Source organism: Triticum aestivum, chromosome 7B (assembly GCF_018294505.1).
Source record: "Triticum aestivum cultivar Chinese Spring chromosome 7B, IWGSC CS RefSeq v2.1, whole genome shotgun sequence".
Classification (NCBI taxonomy): Eukaryota; Viridiplantae; Streptophyta; class Magnoliopsida; order Poales; family Poaceae; genus Triticum; species Triticum aestivum.
In genome coordinates, this window is record NC_057813.1 from 687,154,575 (window position 1) to 687,173,745 (window position 19,171).

Genomic DNA, 19,171 nt, shown 5'->3' on the forward strand with positions numbered 1-19,171 from the left:
CTTCAAGCTTAGCATTTTTAGTTTCAAAAACATTGGCCACCTCAAGGGCTCTATCAGTAGATTCCTTCACTGTAGACAATTCTAGAGCAAAAGTATCCTCAAGAGATTCCTTGGTGGTTTGTTCAAGTTCAAGAGCTTGAGAGAGGTCCGCAATCTCATTAGCGTAATCACGCCCATGACCTTCCATTTTATCAATGGTGACCTCATGCTCCTCAAGACGAGATTCCAACTCATCAATATATTTCTTGCTCTCAATAGCAATGGACATAATTTCCATGAAGTTGGAACGAGCAATTTTATTTTTATGAAGAGCTTTAAAAACCATTTCCCCCTTAATTTTTAAGGAGGCAACATTATCATTCTCTTCATCATTATCCTCATCATCATTAGCATCAACATCATCATAAAGAGACATATTGGGGTACAAAGTAGGAGATACCTTTGACGCCTTAGCCATAAGGCAAAACGCAATAGATGATGATGTAGGATCCCTTGAGGCACCATTAAACACCACATCTTGTTCCATGGAGTGTTCGGTTTCCTCTACATTGTTAGCACAACAATTCGAGGAAATAGATGCATTTTTATCATGGCAACAAGACATAGCAAGCATATCATCACGATATTTAGTCAAGCAATTTCTACATGATATGCAAGGACTATCAACACAAGCATGTGAAACATTTGGAGTGCTCGAAGTGTTAAAGCCCAAAGAGGGAGCATTGCAATAATATAGTGATGAAGGATCATCCACAATAAGCATAACATCATTGCAATGACCAACACTACTCACCATATCATTACCTTGTGGCAAACCACATGTAGGTGAAGTAGAAGAAGTTGAGAAGACTATATGACCGGAGGTGGAGGGAGAACAACCATCCCCACAAATCTTGGACACACCATATTTATCTTGAACCTTTGTCCATAACTCATGAGCATCCCGGAACGGCATGAGTTGAAATATAACTACATTGCTCAAAGCATCGAAAAGCACATTAGAGGCTTGAGCATTGAGATAAGAGTTTTTCTCATCCTCTGAAGATAATCTTTGGGGATCCTTTGGAGGAGAAAAACTCATATCTACAATTCGCTCTAAATTTGGGTCCATGACCCTAAAGAGATTAAGCATGCGAATTACCCAAACATCAAAATTTGTGCCATCGAAACTAAGAGTGTCAGAGAATCCTAATCCTCGAGTCGACATCTTTACTCTCTAGGCGGTTAAGCCCAACAAAGAGAGACGAGGCTCTGATACCAATTGAAAGATCAAGGATGTCGCCTAGAGGGGGGGGGGTGAATAGGCGCTTTAAAATAATTACGGTTTAGGCTTGAACAAATGCGGAATAAACCTAACGGTTAATTTGTCAAGCACAAAACCTAAAACAACTAGGCTCACCTATGTGCACCAATAACTTATGCTAAGCAAGATAAGCAACTATGTGATAGCAAGATATATGACAAAGAACAATATGGCTATCACAAAGTAAAGTGCATAAGTAAAGGGCTCAGGTAAGAGATAACCGAGGCACGCGGAGACGATGATGTATCCCGAAGTTCACACCCTTGCGGATGCTAATCTCCGTTTGGAGCGGTGTGGAGGCACAATGCTCCCCAAGAAGCCACTAGGGCCACCGTAATCTCCTCACGCCCTCGCACAATGCAAGATGCCGTGATTCCACTAAGGGACCCTTGAGGGCGGTCACCGAACCCGTACAAATGGCAACCCTTGGGGGCGGTCACCGAACCCGTACACTTTGGCAACCCTTGGGGGCGGTCACCGGAACCCGTCAAGATGCTCGGGGCGATCTCCACAACCTAATTGGAGACCCCGACGCTTGCCCGGAGCTTTACACCTCAATGATTGAGCTCCGAACACCACCAACCATCTAGGGCGCCCAAGCACCCAAGAGGAACAAGCTCAAGGGCACCAAGCACCCAAGAGTAATAAGCTTCTCAAACTTCACTTCCACGTATCACCGTGGAGAACTCAAACCGATGCACCAAATGCAATGGCAAGGGCACACGGAGTGCCCAAGTCCTTCTCTCTCAAATCCCATCGAAGCAACTAATGCTAGGGAGGAAAATGAGAGGAAGAACAAGAAGGAGAACACCAAGAACTCCAAGATCAAAATCCAAGGGGTTCCCCTCACATAGAGGAGAAAGTGATTGGTGGAAATGTGGATCTAGATCTCCTCTCTCTTTTCCCTCAAAAACTAGCAAGAATCCATGGAGGGGTTGAGAGTTAGCAAGCTCGAAGAAGGTCAACAATGGGGGAAGAACACGAGCTCAAAAGGATAAGGTTCAATGGGGAAGAAGACCCCCTTTTATAGGTGGGAAAAAAATCCAACCGTTATGCTCACAACCCGCACAGAGCGGTACTACAGCTCGTCCTCACGGTACTACCGCTAGGGATCGCGATACTACTGCTTGCGGTACAAAAAATATACTTCCGTACCTACCTCCGCAGGACTTGGGACGAGTTTTTTGGTCCAGAGCGGTACTACCGCTCTAGGAGCCGCGGTAGTATCGCTCTGGAGCGGTAGTAAAAAATTATATCCGCTCCAATTCGCGGTAGTACCGCTGCAGCTTTTTCAGAACACCAAAACTGCCACAACTTTTGCAAACGGACTCCGAATTCGATGAAACCAAGTTTGTTGGAAAGATAGCGACAAGGGCTAACACAATCTTGAAAGAAATACCAATAATAAGCAAATGATAAAAGGCCCAAAATAAAATGGTGAGAACCCTTCCTCGGAGAAGACTGGTAAAACCTCCAACACCGAAAACATCATAGAAGACGCATGCAAACTCCATTTTCGATGAACTCAAGCTTGTCATCAAGATGATCATAAGCTCTAAGACTCACAAAGAGAACCAAACAAGAACCAAGAAACATGATGCAAGGATGCAATGGTTTGTGCTCTCGACGAACGATACGATCAAGCTACTCACTTGAGAGCCCCCCTTGATAGTACGGCTATCGATCCTATAATCCGGTCTCCCAACTACCACCATGAGACCGGTAAAATAGAAAACCTATCAAGGGCAAACCTTTGCCTTGCACATGGTCCACTTGAGCTAGATGATGACGATCTTGACTCCCTCAAGTTGGACCACCTTTCTTGATTGCGTTGGCTCGATGAAGACTAGATGATTGCTCCCCCATAGTCCACTATGGGTGAGCGACTCTTCGGCACATCTTCACAAGTCCATTCACACCACAATGGATGGCAAGATTCAAACTTGATTGCTCCCCCATACTCCATTATGGGTGAGCCACTCTTTGTGTTGCTCCACTTGAACTTGCACACTGCAAACTTGATGACGATCACCACTTGATGTCATCCTCCATGGGTTGTATGGGATCTTCCTCTTGACGCAAGACCATGGAAACATACCTAACCCCACAAAGAACTCTCACGTAGACCATGGGTTAGTACACAAAGCGTAATGGACAATGCTTACCATACCATGGGAACACTTGGTCCCACTCGGTACATCTTCTATGCTTTGTGAGTTGATCAACTTGATTCACTCTTGACTTAGTCTTGATCAACCTTGAATCTTTCCAACTCTCTTCATTTGGATGATGTCTTGAAGGTAAATATGAATGATCACACAATCTTCTTCTTCAAGACATTCTTGCAATAAGCTCAACACTCACATGACCAATCTTTGGATAATTCCTTAATAGCACCTTGGTCAACCCATAAACTCCTTGAAACCAACACATGGACTTCAAGAAATGCCTATGGAAACATCCTTCAAATATAACTCGATGCAACCATTAGTCCATAGAGAATGTCATCAACTACCAAAACGACACATGGGGGCACCGCATGTCCTTTCAACAGCCCTAATCAGCCTACCTTCAAGCAGGCCGGACCGGCCACGGTGGGATACCTGGAGAGGGACAACTACACCCCCCCTCCGAAGACGAGGAAAGCCTCGGCAATGATGAGTTCGGCATGCCTGAAGATCTAGTGGAACAAGTTCGCTTCAAGCGACGGCTCATGGCCACGGCAAGGAGCCTGCAAAGGAAGCAAGAGCAGCTCAAATCTGACCAATATCTGCTAGTGGATAGGTGGACCAAGATCCTGGCCACCCAAAAGTACGGACTCGACCACCCTAACAAAGGGCATACCCGGCACAACTGGCTACCTCAACCTAAGCAGGAGAACCACAGGCACACACCTAGACGTCCACACATCAGTACGGTCCAAGACAGTAAGAAGAATACACGAAGAGGCATCCTCAAGCCTCGGCGCAATGGTCATAAACGTCAAGATAGGGAAACTGGTGCCAAGTCCAGCAACTCTCAGTCCGGTAAACGGACAAAGAATAGATCAAGCCTCTTCGGCCCAAGCCACACACTCGATCAACCGTGTGAAATTCACGGTACTCCTAGAAGGACGGCAAAGCATACCAATAGAGAATGCCGGATCCTCAAAACAAAGCGGCTGGTCGTGCGCCGGAAACAATAAGGGGAGGCGTCTAGTCAAGAGCCCCCCCAGGGCTTAAAAGTATGGTCGATCGCCCATGATCACATCAACTACAGCAATTCAATTGCAGTACCTCTAGACCTAGTAGTCTGGGGGCTCCATAACACATAAAGCCCCCACGGGTATGACGCCACAAATAACATCTTCTAAAAGATGCCAGGCGCAAAGGCCAAGTTTTATTGGCCCACCACTCTAGCGGTTGTCTTCGGATCACCAAAAAATGCTACGCCAAAGAATAAATCTTCGGCACCTTCCCACCATGCGGTAGTTTACCGTATGCCAACGGGATAAACCACGTTGACTAGATTCCACGTGGTAAATCACTCAGGCCAACACCATGTGATGCAATCACACCTATGGGCAAGGCCGAACCCCGCCCTTAGAGCGGAAATCACACAGCTGCCGGAGTAGCGAGTCGCGCATGCCTATCAAAATTTAGATATGGCAGCCAACTATCCGGACACCAACTGAGGAGTCCGCGCTACTTCATGGCATAACGGCTGGGTTTACCAGGGTCCGATCAGGAGCCCTCGGACCAACCACAAGAGGACGTTCAGCTACCTCCAAGTATTTGCCTTTACAAACTAACTTTGACGCAGAACAGGATTGGTGACATGGAATCGGCCAGGACACACAAGGAGCCCCCCTAAAGAAGGCAGTCCAGATTCATTTCAAATCCACTCACAGCCCCCTCCAGTCCGGCCATCACAGGTTCTGCCAAACACACCTCTTTTCATAATCATAAATCCTACCCATATACATAGACATATCATCCTACTACAATGCGTAGACTTAAATAACACTTACCGGCCGTCGTTTATCGCCGACGCCTCTTTGCCAAAAAACAGCAGCCACGTTTCGTGTTACGCCCAGTTATACCAGTGGATTCACAGTACGGCAATAAAGTCCGACCACCTTTTCGGTTGCTCGGCACCCCGAACTTATAGCATTATATGCACCAGCTCCGAATCATGTCTTGGGTCATTGGTTGGGTTTGCCCGGCTCCCATGTTTTGGTACCTTACGTTCCGTTCTATTGGCTAAGGTAGCGCTGGGAGACCTACTGCGATTGTGTCCCGGTTCTGCCGAACGAGCACCTCAGTAGAGAAAGCCGAAAACCGACTGTCATGATGCAGCAAGAGCTGGTCAGCTATTCGAGAGGTTGTAAAATCCTTAAAGATTTATTCTGCACAACGCCATTATAAATGTAGAGTGCGACGAATCAGTCTTCTGATCAGGCGCCAATAGAGCCCCTAATCCGGCCTTCCGAACACTAGGGGCTGCGCCGACCATACTCGAATTCCTATGGCTAAGTGAGACTAATAAAGCCTTATAGTCCGATTGCCTGGTTCGCGGAGAGAAACACCTCCTTAAAAGGACCCAACTATGGGATAAAGAGCGTTCAGATATATCTCGAACACCCCCGTATTCTTTTTACGTGGGGGCAGAAGCCGACGACTGGCCAACTCTCAGGATTTACATACAATAAACAGCCGCACAGGAAGAACATATGTTCAAACAAAACAGGCATATACAATAAAAATGCCATTATCCCATATTACAAAAAGTGGCACGAATGCCCTCGGGGAAATATAATGTCTTTGGCACACTCATCCGCCGCAAGGCGGGCCCCTTTCAGTACACCTTCATAGTATAGTTCGGGCTTGCGGTGCTCCTTACCCTCCGGCGGCCCCTCAGTCATCAGCTTCTCCGCGTCAAGCTTCCCCCAATGCACTTTTGCACGGGCAAACGCCATGCGTGCACCTTCTATATAGGCTGATCGCTTGATAGCATCTAGCCAAGGAAGGCGCCCACAATCCGCTTCACGAGTCCGAAGTAACTGCTTGGAATCGACTCCGCAGGCCACAGCCGGACAAGTAAGTCCTTCATGGCTAGTTCGGCCGCCTGGTGCAGTTCGACCAGCTGCTTCAGCTGATCGGTAAAAAGCACCGGATAGTTCGGCGCCAAATACTGCGACCAGAAATCCCTCTCCGCAGACTTCTTCTCCTTGGTTCGGTAGAATTGGGCGGCATCTGATATACTGGGAGGAAGATCCGCAAAAGCCCCTAGAAAAATAAGAATTCAGCTTGTCGCTTAGGATTCTTCCCGTTATCATGTACAAAGGGCAAAGAATACAGAAGGCCTTACCAGCCGCAACTTTTCGGGCCTCCTGAATGTACCGCACAACACCTCGGCCTTCTTCCCGAGCACCTTCCGCAGCCTCGAGAGCTTGGGCGAGTTCGGATTCTTTCCCTACTAGACTCCGCTCCAAGCCCTCGCTTTTCTTCACAGCTTCCTGGAGCTCTCGCTCAGCTGCGATGACCCTGGCCTCATGTTTTTCACGAAGCGCTTGTTCGGTGGCAGCCTTCTCGTTGGCATCAGCCGCAGCCTTCTTTAGTGCCTCGTATTCGGCACTCGCTCCTAGAGCATACAATACAAACACTTTTCACTAAGCACAACTATTCATTCGTGCCAACTTCAAGACAAATGTTTTCAACATACCTTGCTTGTCTTCCAATTGCTTCTTCACACGACCAAGTTCTTCCTCAGCCCGTGCAAGACTCTGCTTCAGTTCGGACACTTCCGCATTATAAGCGGCCGTCCTCTCTGCAGACGCCTGTTTTCACACAAAGAGGTATACGTCATTCACATAGACTCCTGCGAAAGCAGAGGATTTGATCCCCTGCCCGGCTCCGTCTCCTCCGCTGGACAATGTATCAGGGGCTACTACTCATATTATGACAATTCCTCAAAGGTTTCTTAGGAAACATACCTCAAAGACCTTTATAAGGCCAAAGCAGGACTCGTTCTGCCCGCTCTCGGCGGACTGAATCTTCTCAACCACCGCGCCCATGAGGTTCCGATGCTCATCAACGATAGACGCGTTCTTCAACGCTGTCGATAGACCGCCGGGCAACTCTTCTCGAACAGAAGATGTCGGCGGGGTAGCCAGGCCTTCCACCATCGAAGATGGCTGTTCGCTCGATTTTGGAACCTTAGAGGTCCCGGGGGCCTTATCCGCCCACGTGTGTCCGGCTCCAGGGATATGTCCTCCCTGGTCCGGGTCCTGTCGAGATGACACCTCAGTGTTGCGCCTGGACTTTGGGGAAGGGGCCTGCGGAGGCGTCTCGCTCGCCAAGGCGTCTGAGCCCAGCGAATCCTTCGATGAGGACTGTCCGGCGCGAGACCTCGTCGGGCTGTGCAAAACATGGCAACGGTTAAAGCTACTATATCCAAAAACAATCCTGGGCGCATATGCGTGTTCGGATTTCGTATACTTACGACTTCTCCAGGGGCTGGGCTCTAGGATCCCACTCCGGGCTGCTGTCGGCAGCCGTGGTGGACGTCTCTGGGAGGGAACCTTTCCCCCTCTTGGGCGATTCGGCCTCCAGGAACGGGGAAGCTGCACGCTTCCTCCCACCTTAAGAGTGAGGCTCGTCCTCCTCTGCTTCCTCCTCTTCGCCTTCTGAAGAAGGAGCGTCGCTTGAGTCTTCGGATTTTGCGTCCGAAGCCTCGCGGCAACGGAGGCCACTCCGGGTCTTCTTGACCTTCTTGGAGGCCTCCTTCTTTGGCGCCTCGTAAGGCGCGGGGACCAGCATCTTCGTCAAAAGAGGTCCGGCCGGTTCCTCCGGCAGCGGGGCCGAACAATGTATCTGCTCCACCTTCTTTATCCATCCTTGAGGTCACAATGAAACACGATTAAGATGTCTCCCTCATGACATGCCAGCTGAACCATGGATGGACAGAGCGTGGCTGTAACTTACCGAGCTTGCAGAATGGGATAATTGATACCCATGGTCCTCGGCGGGGCCCGGCCACGATTTCCCAGACTTGAAGAGCACCTTCCAGATATCCTTGTGGGAGGAATCATAGAGCTCCTGAAGGGTTTGGTGCTCGGTTGGGTCGAACTCCCACAGAGTACATGCTCGACGCTGACAAGGGAGAACCAGGCGAGCTAGCATCACCTAGACTACGTCGACGAGTTTTACGTCCCTGTCAACCACACTCTGAACGCGCGTCTGGAGCAGTGACAGCTCATCGGACGAGGACCAGTTCGAGCCCTTCTTGGGCCAGGACGTGAGCCGCAGTGGAGCTCCGGATCTGAACTCGGGAACTGCAGCCCACTTTTTGCTGCGTGGTTCGGTGATATAAAACCACTCCTGCTGCCACTCCTTGACGGAGTCGTTGAAGGCGCCCTTTGTTGTGGAACGTTGCAGAAAACAAAAATTTTCCTACGGTTTCACCAAGATCCATCTATGAGTACATCTAGCAACGAGTGGTCGGATGCATCTACATACCTTTGTAGATTGCGAGCGGAAGCGTTCAAAGAACGGGGTTGAGGTAGTCGAACACGACGTGATCCAAATCACCGGAGATCCTAGCACCGAACGGACGGCACCTCCGCGTTCAACACACGTACGGTCAGCGTAACGTCTCCTTCTTCTTGATCCAGCAAGAGGGAAGGAGAGGTTGAGGAAGATGGCTCCAGCAGCAGCACGACGGCATGGTGATGGTGAAGCTGCAGTACTCCGTCAGGGCTTCGCCAAGCACTATGGAGGAGGAGGAGGTGTTGGAGAGGGAGAAGGAGGCAACCACAGGCGTGGGATGAAAGCCCTCCTTCCCCCACTATATATAGGAGGGCCAAGGGGGGTGGCCGGCCCTAGGAGATCCAATCTCCTAGGGGGGTGCGGCCAAGGGGGATGAATCCCTCCTCCCCAAGGCACCTAGGAGGTGCCTTCCCCTCCTAGGACTCTTCCTCCCTTGAAACCCTAGGCGCATGGGCCTCTTGGGGCTAGTGCCCTTGGCCCATGTAGGCCAAGGCGCACCCCCTACAGCCCATGTGGCCCCCCGGGACAGGTGGCCCCACCCGGTGGACCCCCGGGACCCTTCCGGTGGTCCCGGTACAATACCGATAACCCCGAAACTTGTCCCGATGCCCGAAACAGGACTTCCCATATATAAATCTTTACCTCCGGACCATTTCGGAACTCCTCGTGACGTCCAGGATCTCATCCGGGACTCCGAACAACATTCGGGGTTACTGCATATACATATCCCTACAACCCTAGCGTCACCGAACCTTAAGTGTGTAGACCCTACGGGTTCGGGAGACATGTAGACATGACCGAGATCGCTCTCCGGTCAATAACCAACAGCGGGATCTGGATACCCATGTTGGCTCCCACATGCTCCTCGATGATCTCATCGAATGAACCACGATGTCGAGGATTCAAACAACCCCGTATACAATTCCCTTTGTCAATCGATATGTTACTTGCCCGAGATTCGATCGTCGGTATCCCAATACCTCGTTCAATCTCGTTACCGGCAAGTCACTTTACTCGTACCGTAATGCATGATCCCGTGACCAGACACTTGGTCACTTTGAGCTCATTATGATGATGCATTACCGAGTGGGCCCAGTGATACCTCTCCGTCATACGGAGTGACAAATCCCAGTCTTGATCCATGTCAACCCAACAGACACTTTCGGAGATACCCGTAGTATACCTTTATAGTCACCCAGTTACGTTGTGATGTTTGGCACACCCAAATCACTCCTACGGTATCCGAGAGTTACACGATCTCATGGTCTAAGGAAAAGATACTTTGACATTGGAAAACTCTAGCAAACGAACTATACGATCTTGTGCTATGTTTAGGATTGGGTCTTGTCCATCACATCATTCTCCTAATGATGTGATCTCGTTATCAATGACATCCAATGTCCATAGTCAGGAAACCATGACTATCTGTTGATCAACGAGCTAGTCAACTAGAGGTTTACTAGGGACATGTTGGTGTCTATTATTCACACATGTATTACGATTTCCGGATAATACAATTATAGCATGAATAAAGACAATTATCATGAACAAGGAAATATAATAATAATGCTTTTATTATTGCCTCTAGGGCATATTTCTAACAGTCTCCCACTTGCACTAGAGTCAATAATCTAGTTACATTGTGATGAATCGAACACCAATGGAATTCTGGTGTTGATCATGTTTTGCTCTAGGGAGAGGTTTAGTCAACGGATCCGCTACATTCAGGTCCGTATGTACTTTACAAATCTCTATGTCTCCATCTTGAACATTTTCACGAATGGAGTTGAAGCGACGCTTGATGTGCCTTGTCTTCTTGTGAAACCTGCGCTCCTTGGCAAGTGCAATAGCTCCTGTGTTGTCACAAAAGAGTTTGATTGGCCCCGACGCATTGGGTATAACTCCTAGGTCGGTGATGAACTCCTTCACCCATATTGCTTCATGTGCTGCCTCCGAGGCTGCCATGTACTCCGCTTCACATGTAGATCCCGCCACGACGCTCTGCTTGCAACTGCACCAGCTTACTGCCCCACCATTCAAAATATACACGTATCCGGTTTGTGACTTAGAGTCATCCAGATCTGTGTCGAAGCTAGCGTCGACGTAACCCTTTACGACGAGCTCTTCGTCACCTCCATAAACGAGAAACATTTCCTTTGTCCTTTTCAGGTACTTCAGGATATTCTTGACCGCTGTCCAGTGTTTCTTGCCGGGATTACTTTGGTACCTTCCTACCAAACTTACGGCAAGGTTTACATCAGGTCTGGTACACAGCATGTCATACATAATAGAACCTATGTCTGAGGCATAGGGGATGACACTCATCTCTTCTATATCTTCTGCCGTGGTCGGACATTGAGCTGAGCTCAATTTCACACCTTGTAACACAGGCAAGAACCCCTTCTTAGATTGATCCATATTGAACTTCTTCAATATCTTATCAAGGTATGTGCTTTGTGAATGACCTATGAGGCGTCTTGATCTATCTCTATAGATCTTGATGCCTAATATATAAGCAGCCTCTCCAAGGTCCTTCATTGAAAAACTTTTATTCAAGTAGGCCTTAATGCTGTCCAAGAGTTCTATATCATTTCCCATCAAAAGTATGTCATCTACATATAATATGAGAAATGCTACAGAGCTCCCACTCACTTTCTTGTAAACGCAGGCTTCTCCATAAGTCTGCGTAAACCCAAACGCTTTGATCATCTCATCAAAGCGAATGTTCCAACTCCGAGATGCTTGCACCAGCCCATAAATCGAGCGTTGGAGCTTGCACACCTTGTCAGCATTCTTAGGATCGACAAAACCTTCCGGCTGTATCATATGCAATTCTTCCTTAAGGAAACCATTAAGGAATGCCGTTTTGACGTCCATTTGCCATATTTCATAATCGTAGAATGCGACAATTGCTAACATGATTTGGACGGACTTCAGCTTCGCTACCGGTGAGAAAGTCTCATCATAGTCAACCCCTTGAACTTGTCGATAACCCTTAGTGACAAGCCGAGCTTTATAGATGGTCACATTACCATCCGTGTCTGTCTTCCTCTTAAAGATCCATTTATTTTCTATGGCTCGCCACTCAACGAGCAAGTCAGTCAAAGTCCATACTTCGTTTTCATACATGGATCCTATCTCGGATTTCATGGCTTCTAGCCATTTGTCGGAATCCGGGCCCGCCATCGCTTCTTCATAGTTCGAAGGTTCACCGTTGTCTAACAACATGATTTCCAAGAAAGGGTTGCCGTACCACTCTGGTGCGGAACGTGTCCTTGTGGACCTTCGAATCAGTAGGAGCTTGATCAGAAGTATCTTGATCATCATCAATAACTTCCTCTCTAGTAGGTGCAGGCACCTCAGGAATATTTTCTTGAGTTGTGCCATTTTCCGGTTCAAGAGGTAACACTTCATCAAGTTCTACTTTCCTCCCACTTACTTCTTTCGAGAGAAACTCTTTCTCTAGAAAGAATCCATTCTTGGCAACAAAGATCTTGCCTTCGGATCTAAGGTAGAAGGTATACCCAACAGTTTCTTTAGGGTATCCTATGAAGACGCATTTTTCCGACTTGGGTTCGAGCTTTTCAGGTTGAAGTTTCTTGACATAAGCATCGCATCCCCAAACTTTCCAAACCATAATTCAAATGGTGTCGTCTCAACGGATTTCGACGGAGCCCTATTTAAAGTGAATGCGGCAGTCTCTAAAGCATAGCCCCAAAAAGATAGCGATAAATCGGTAAGAGACATCATAGATCGCACCATATCTAATAGAGTGCGATTACGACGTTCGGACACACCATTACGCTGAGGTGTTCCAGGCGGCGTGAGTTGTGAAACTATTCCACATTTTCTTAAGTGTGTGCCAAATTCGTGACTCAAGTATTCTCCTCCATGATCTGATCGTAGAAACTTGATTTTCCTGTCACGTTGATTCTCAACCTCACTCTGAAATTCCTTGAACTTTTCAAAGGTTTCAGACTTGTGTTTCATTAGGTAGATATACCCATATCTACTCAAATCATCAGTGAGGGTGAGAACATAACGATAGCCACCGCGAGCCTCAACACTCATTGGACCGCACACATCAGTATGTATGATTTCCAATAAGTTGGTTGCTCGCTCCTTTGTTCCTGAGAACGAAGTCTTGGTCATCTTACCCATAAGGCATGGTTCGCACGTGTCAAATGATTCGTAATCAAGAGACTCTAAAAGTCCATCTACATGGAGCTTCTTCATGCGTTTGACACCTATGTGACCAAGGCGGCAGTGCCACAAGTATGTGGGACTATCATTATCAACTTTACATCTTTTGGTACTCACACTATGAATATGTGTAGCATTACGCTCGAGATTCATTAAGAATAAACCTTTTCACCATAGGAGCATGACCATAAAACATATCTCTCATATAAATGGAACAACCATTATTCTCGGATTTAAATGAGTAGCCATCTCGAATTAAACGAGATCCCGATACAATGTTCATGCTCAAAGCTGGCACTAAATAACAATTATTAAGGTTTAAAACTAATCCCGAAGGTAAACATAGAGGTAGCGTGCCGACGGCGATCACATTGACCTTGGAACCATTCCCGACGCGCATCGTCACCTCGTCCTTTGCCAGTCTCCGCTTATTCCGCAGCCCCTGCTTTGAGTTACAAATGTGAGCAACTGCACCGGTATCAAATACCCAGGAGCTACTACGGGTACTAGTAAGGTACACATCAATTACATGTATATCATATATACCTTTTTTTTTTGCCGGCCTTCTTGTCCGCTAAGTATTTGGGGCAGTTCCGCTTCCAGTGACCACTTCCCTTGCAATAAAAGCACTCAGTTTCGGGCTTGGGTCCATTCTTTGGCTTCTTCCCGGCAGCTTGCTTGCCGGGCGCGGCAACTCCCTTGCCGTCCTTCTTGAAGTTCTTTTTACCCTTGACCTTCTTGAACTTAGTGGTTTTATTGACCATCAACACTTGATGTTCCTTCTTGACTTCTACCTCTGCTGATTTCAGCATTGCAAATACCTCAGGAATGGTCTTTTCCATCCCCTGCATATTGAAGTTCGTCACAAAACTCTTGTAGCTCGGTGGAAGCGACTGGAGGATTCTGTCAATGACCGCATCATCCGGGAGATTAACTCCCAGTTGAGTCAAGCGGTTATGTAACCCAGACATAGTGAGTATGTGCTCACTGACAGAACTATTTTCCTCCATCTTACAGCTGAAGAATTTGTCGGAGACTTCATATCTCTCGACCCGGGCATGAGCTTGGAAAACCATTTTCAGCTCTTCGAACATCTCATATGCTCCATGTCTCTCAAAACGCTTTTGGAGCCCTGGCTCTAGGCTGTAAAGCATGCCGCACTGAACGAGGGAGTAGTCATCGGTACGTGCCTGCCAAGCGTTCATAACATCTTGTTCTGTAGGGAGAACAGGTGCGTCACCCAGCGGTGCTTGTAGGACATAATCTTTCTTGGCAGCTATGAGGATGATCCTCAGGTTCCGAACCCAGTCCGTATAGTTGCTGCCATCGTCTTTCAGCTTGGTTTTCTCTAGGAACGCGTTGAAGTTGAGGACTACGTTGGCCATTTGATCTACAAGACATATTGTAAAGATTTTAGACTAAGTTCATCTAATCAAATTATTTAATGAACTCCTACTTAGATAGACATCCCTCTTGTAGTCATCTAAGTATAACATGATCCGAGTCAACTAGGCCGTGTCCGATCATCACGTGAGACGGACTAGTCAACGTCGGTGAACATCTTCATGTTGATCGTATCTTCTATACGACTCATGCTCGACCTTTCGGTCTTCTGTGTTCCGAGGCCATGTCTATACACATGCTAGGCTCGTCAAGTCAACCTAAGTGTTTGCATGTGTAAATCTATCTTACACCCGTTGTATGTGAACGTTTTGAATCAAACACCCGATCATCACGTGGTGCATTGAAACAACAAACTGTCGCAACGGTGCACAGTTAGGGGGAACACTTTCTTGAAATTATTATGAGGGATCATCTTATTTACTACCGTCGTTCTAAGTAAACAAGATGCAAAACATGAGAAACATCAAATGCAATCAAATAATAATAGTGACATGATATGGCCAATATCACATAGCTCCTTTGATCTCCATCTTGGGGCTCCATGATCATCTTGTCACCGTCTTGACACCATGATCTCCATCATCATGATCCCCATCATCGTGTCTCCATGAAGTTGCTCGCCAACTATTACTTCTACTACTATGGCTAACGCGTTTAGCAATAAAGTAAAGTAATTTACATGGCGTTTCTCAATGACACGCAGGTCATACAAAAAATAAAGACAACTCCTATGACTCCTGCCGGTTGTCATACTCATCGACATGCAAGTCGTGATTCCTATTACAATAGCATGAACATCTCATACATCACATATAGATCATTCATCATTCATCACAACTTTGGCCATATCATATCACAAAGCACTTGCTGCAAAAACAAGTTAGACGTCCTCTAATTGTTGTTGCAAGTTTTATGTGGCTGAAGTAGGGTTCTAGAAAGAACGTTTTCTTACCTACATGAAACCACAACGTGATTTGTCAACTTCTATTTACCCTTCATAAGGACCCTTTTCATCGAATCCGCTCCAACTAAAGTAGGAGAGACAGACACCCGCCAGCCACCTTATGCAACTAGTGCATGTTAGTCGGTGGAACCGGTCTCACGTAAGCGTACGTGTAAGGTTGGTCCGGGCCACTTCATCCCACAATACCGTTGAAGCAAGATAAGACTAGTAGCGGCAAGAAAGTTGACAACATCTACGCCCACAACAAATTGTGTTCTACTCGCGCAAGAAGAACTACGCATAGACCTAGCTCATGATGCCACTGTTGGGGAACGTTGCAGAAAACAAAAATTTTCCAACGGTTTCACCAAGATCCATCTATGAGTTCATCTAGCAACGAGTGGTCGGATGCATCTACATACCTTTGTAGATCGCGAGCGGAAGCGTTCAAAGAACGGGGTTGAGGTAGTCGAACACGACGTGATCCAAATCACCGGAGATCCTAGCACCGAACGGACGGCACCTCCGCGTTCAACACACGTACGGTCAGCGTAACGTCTCCTTCTTCTTGATCCAGCAAGAGGGAAGGAGAGGTTGAGGAAGATGGCTCCAGCAACAGCACGACGGCGTGGTGATGGTGAAGCTGCAGTACTCCGTCAGGGCTTCGCCAAGCACTATGGAGGAGGAGGAGGTGTTGGAGAGGGAGAAGGAGGCAACCAAAGGCGTGGGATGAAAGCCCTCCTTCCCCCACTATATATACGAGGGCCAAGGGGGGGTGTCCGGCCCTAGGAGATCCAATCTCCTAGGGGGGTGCGGCCAAGGGGGAGGAATCCCTCCTCCCCAAGGCACCTAGGAGGTGCCTTCCCCTCCTAGGACTCTTCCTCCCTTGAAACCCTAGGCGCATGGGCCTCTTGGGGCTGGTGACCTTGGCCCATGTAGGCCAAGGCGCACCCCCTACAGCCCATGTGCCCCCCCCCGGGACAGGTGGCCCCACCCTGTGGACCCCCGGGACCCTTCCGGTGGTCCCGGTACAATACCGATAACCACGAAACTTGTCCCGATGCCCGAAACAGGACTTCCCATATATAAATCTTTACCTCCGGACCATTCCGGAACTCCTCGTGACGTCCGGGATCTCATCCGGGACTCCGAACAACATTCGGGGTTACTGCATATACATATCCCTACAACCCTAGCATCACCGAACCTTAAGTGTGTAGACCCTACGGGTTCGGGAGACATGTAGACATGACCGAGATCGCTCTCCGGTCAATAACCAACAGCGGGATCTGGATACCCATGTTGGCTCCCACATGCTCCTCGATGATCTCATCGGATGAACCACGATGTCGAGGATTCAAACAACCCTGTATACAATTCCCTTTGTCAATCGATATGTTACTTGCCCGAGATTCGATCGTCGGTATCCCAATACCTCGTTCAATCTCGTTACCGGCAAGTCACTTTACTCGTACCGTAATGCATGATCCCGTGACCAGACACTTGGTCACTTTGAGCTCATTATGATGATGCATTACCGAGTGGGCCCAGTGATACCTCTCCGTCATACGGAGTGACAAATCCCAATCTTGATCCATGTCAACCCAACAGACACTTTCGGAGATACCCGTAGTATACCTTTATAGTCACCCAGTTACGTTGTGACATTTGGCACACCCAAAGCACTCCTACGGTATCCGGGAGTTACACGATCTTATGGTATAAGGAAAAGATACTTTGACATTGGAAAACTCTAGCAAACGAACTATACGATCTTGTGCTATGTTTAGGATTGGGTCTTGTCCATCACATCATTCTCCTAATGATGTGATCTCGTTATCAATGACATCCAATGTCCATAGTCAGGAAACCATGACTATCCGTTGATCAACGAGCTAGTCAACTAGAGGTTTACTAGGGACATGTTGGTGTCTATTATTCACACATGTATTACGATTTCCGGATAATAGAATTATAGCCTGAATAAAGACAATTATCATGAACAAGGAAATATAATAATAATGCTTTTATTATTGCCTCTAGGGCATATTTCTAACACCCTTCGGCCAAACGGCCTTGGGCATCTTGCTCACCATGGCGCCGCCGCACTCGGCGTGTTCGCCACTCACCACCTTGGGCTTCACATTGAAAATCTTCAGCCACAGGCCGAAGTGAGGCGAAATCCGGAGAAATGCCTCGCACACGACGATGAACGTCGAGATATTGAGAAAAGAGTTGGGGGAAAGATCATGAAAATCAATCCCATAATAATACATGACTCCACGGACAAATGGGTGGAGGGGAAACCCGAGCCCGCGGACGAAGTGGGGAAGGAACACGACTCTCTCGTGAGACTCCGGAGTGGGGATGACCTGTCCCGCCGGTGGGAGACGGTGGCTGATCTTCTGGGCCAGATACCCGGCTTCCCGGAGCTTCTTGATGTCCTTCTCCCGGACGGTCGAGGCCATCCATCTGCCTCCTGCTCCGGATCCGGACATCTTTGGAAAACCTCCCTTTGGTGGAAAAGGAGAATGCCTGGTTGTTAGGGCTCGAACATAGGGGAATGGGCTAACGGAAGGAGAAGGCATGGGTAAAGAGGAAGAGGCCTTATCTCTTTATAGGGACGGCAAAAGCTTTTTGCATCTCCCCACTTGCCTGGTGGAACACTCTCGGTCCCCACTCACCGCCATTAGCGGTGCGGTTGGATTACCCATACCCGTATTGATGAGAATCCCACGATAAGGGGACACGATCCCTGCTGTGATAAAACGAGCAGAAGGAACCGCCTCGCGATTTGCGCTATGGCTGGTTGTGGGAAACAGTTCGAATAATGACCCGACCACAATGACACGTCGCGTTGTCTAAAAAGTTGTCAGCAGATTGCATTCGTGAAATATCATTCTCTCTACGGTGGCATGTGAAGATCATTTTGTGGATCCGAACACGATTCAGGTGTTCGATAATTACTCTGGAGTATTCGACGAAGGAACCCGCCCTGCAATGCCGAAGACCAGACTGCGCGCCGGACTCATCGTCATTGAAGCCTGGTTCAGGGGCTACTGAGGGAGTCCTGGATTAGGGGGTATCCGGACAGCCGGACTGTGTACAACGTCCGGACTATTGAAGCATGAAGATACAAGACTCAAGACTTCGGCCCGTGTCCGGATGGGACTCTCCTTTGCGTGGAAGACAAGCTTGGTGATCCGGATATTGTGTTTCTTTCCTTGTAACCGACTCCATGTAAACCCTAGCCCTCTCCGGTGTCTATATAAACCGGAGAGGTTGGTCCTTAGAAGGCAATCACGATTACAATCATACCATCATAGGCTAGCTCTTAGGGTTTAGCCTCTACGATCTCGTAGTAGATCTACTCTTGTACTACCCATATCATCAATATTAATCAAGCAGAAAGTAGGGTTTTACCTCCATCGAGAGGGCCTGAACCTGGGTAAACATCTATGTCCCTTGCTTCTTGTTACCATCAGCCTAGACGCACAGATCGGGACCCCCTACCTGAAATCCGACGGTTTTTACACCGACAACACCCAACAAACTCTAGTTGATGCCCACACGCGTCAAATAGTTAGCGCCTGAAACACGCTCCCTGTCGGGCTAGCCCAATAGATGCTCGTTTAATTCCGAGCTGTTTAACTGTTTTTTTGGTTGTTTCTAAAAAAAACTGCTTTTTTGTTTCTTTATTTTGGTTTGTCCTGTTTTCAGTTGTTTTATTCTTTATCTCGAATTTATATTTCAGTTTCCTTTTCCCTTTTCTCATTTTTGTTTTATTCT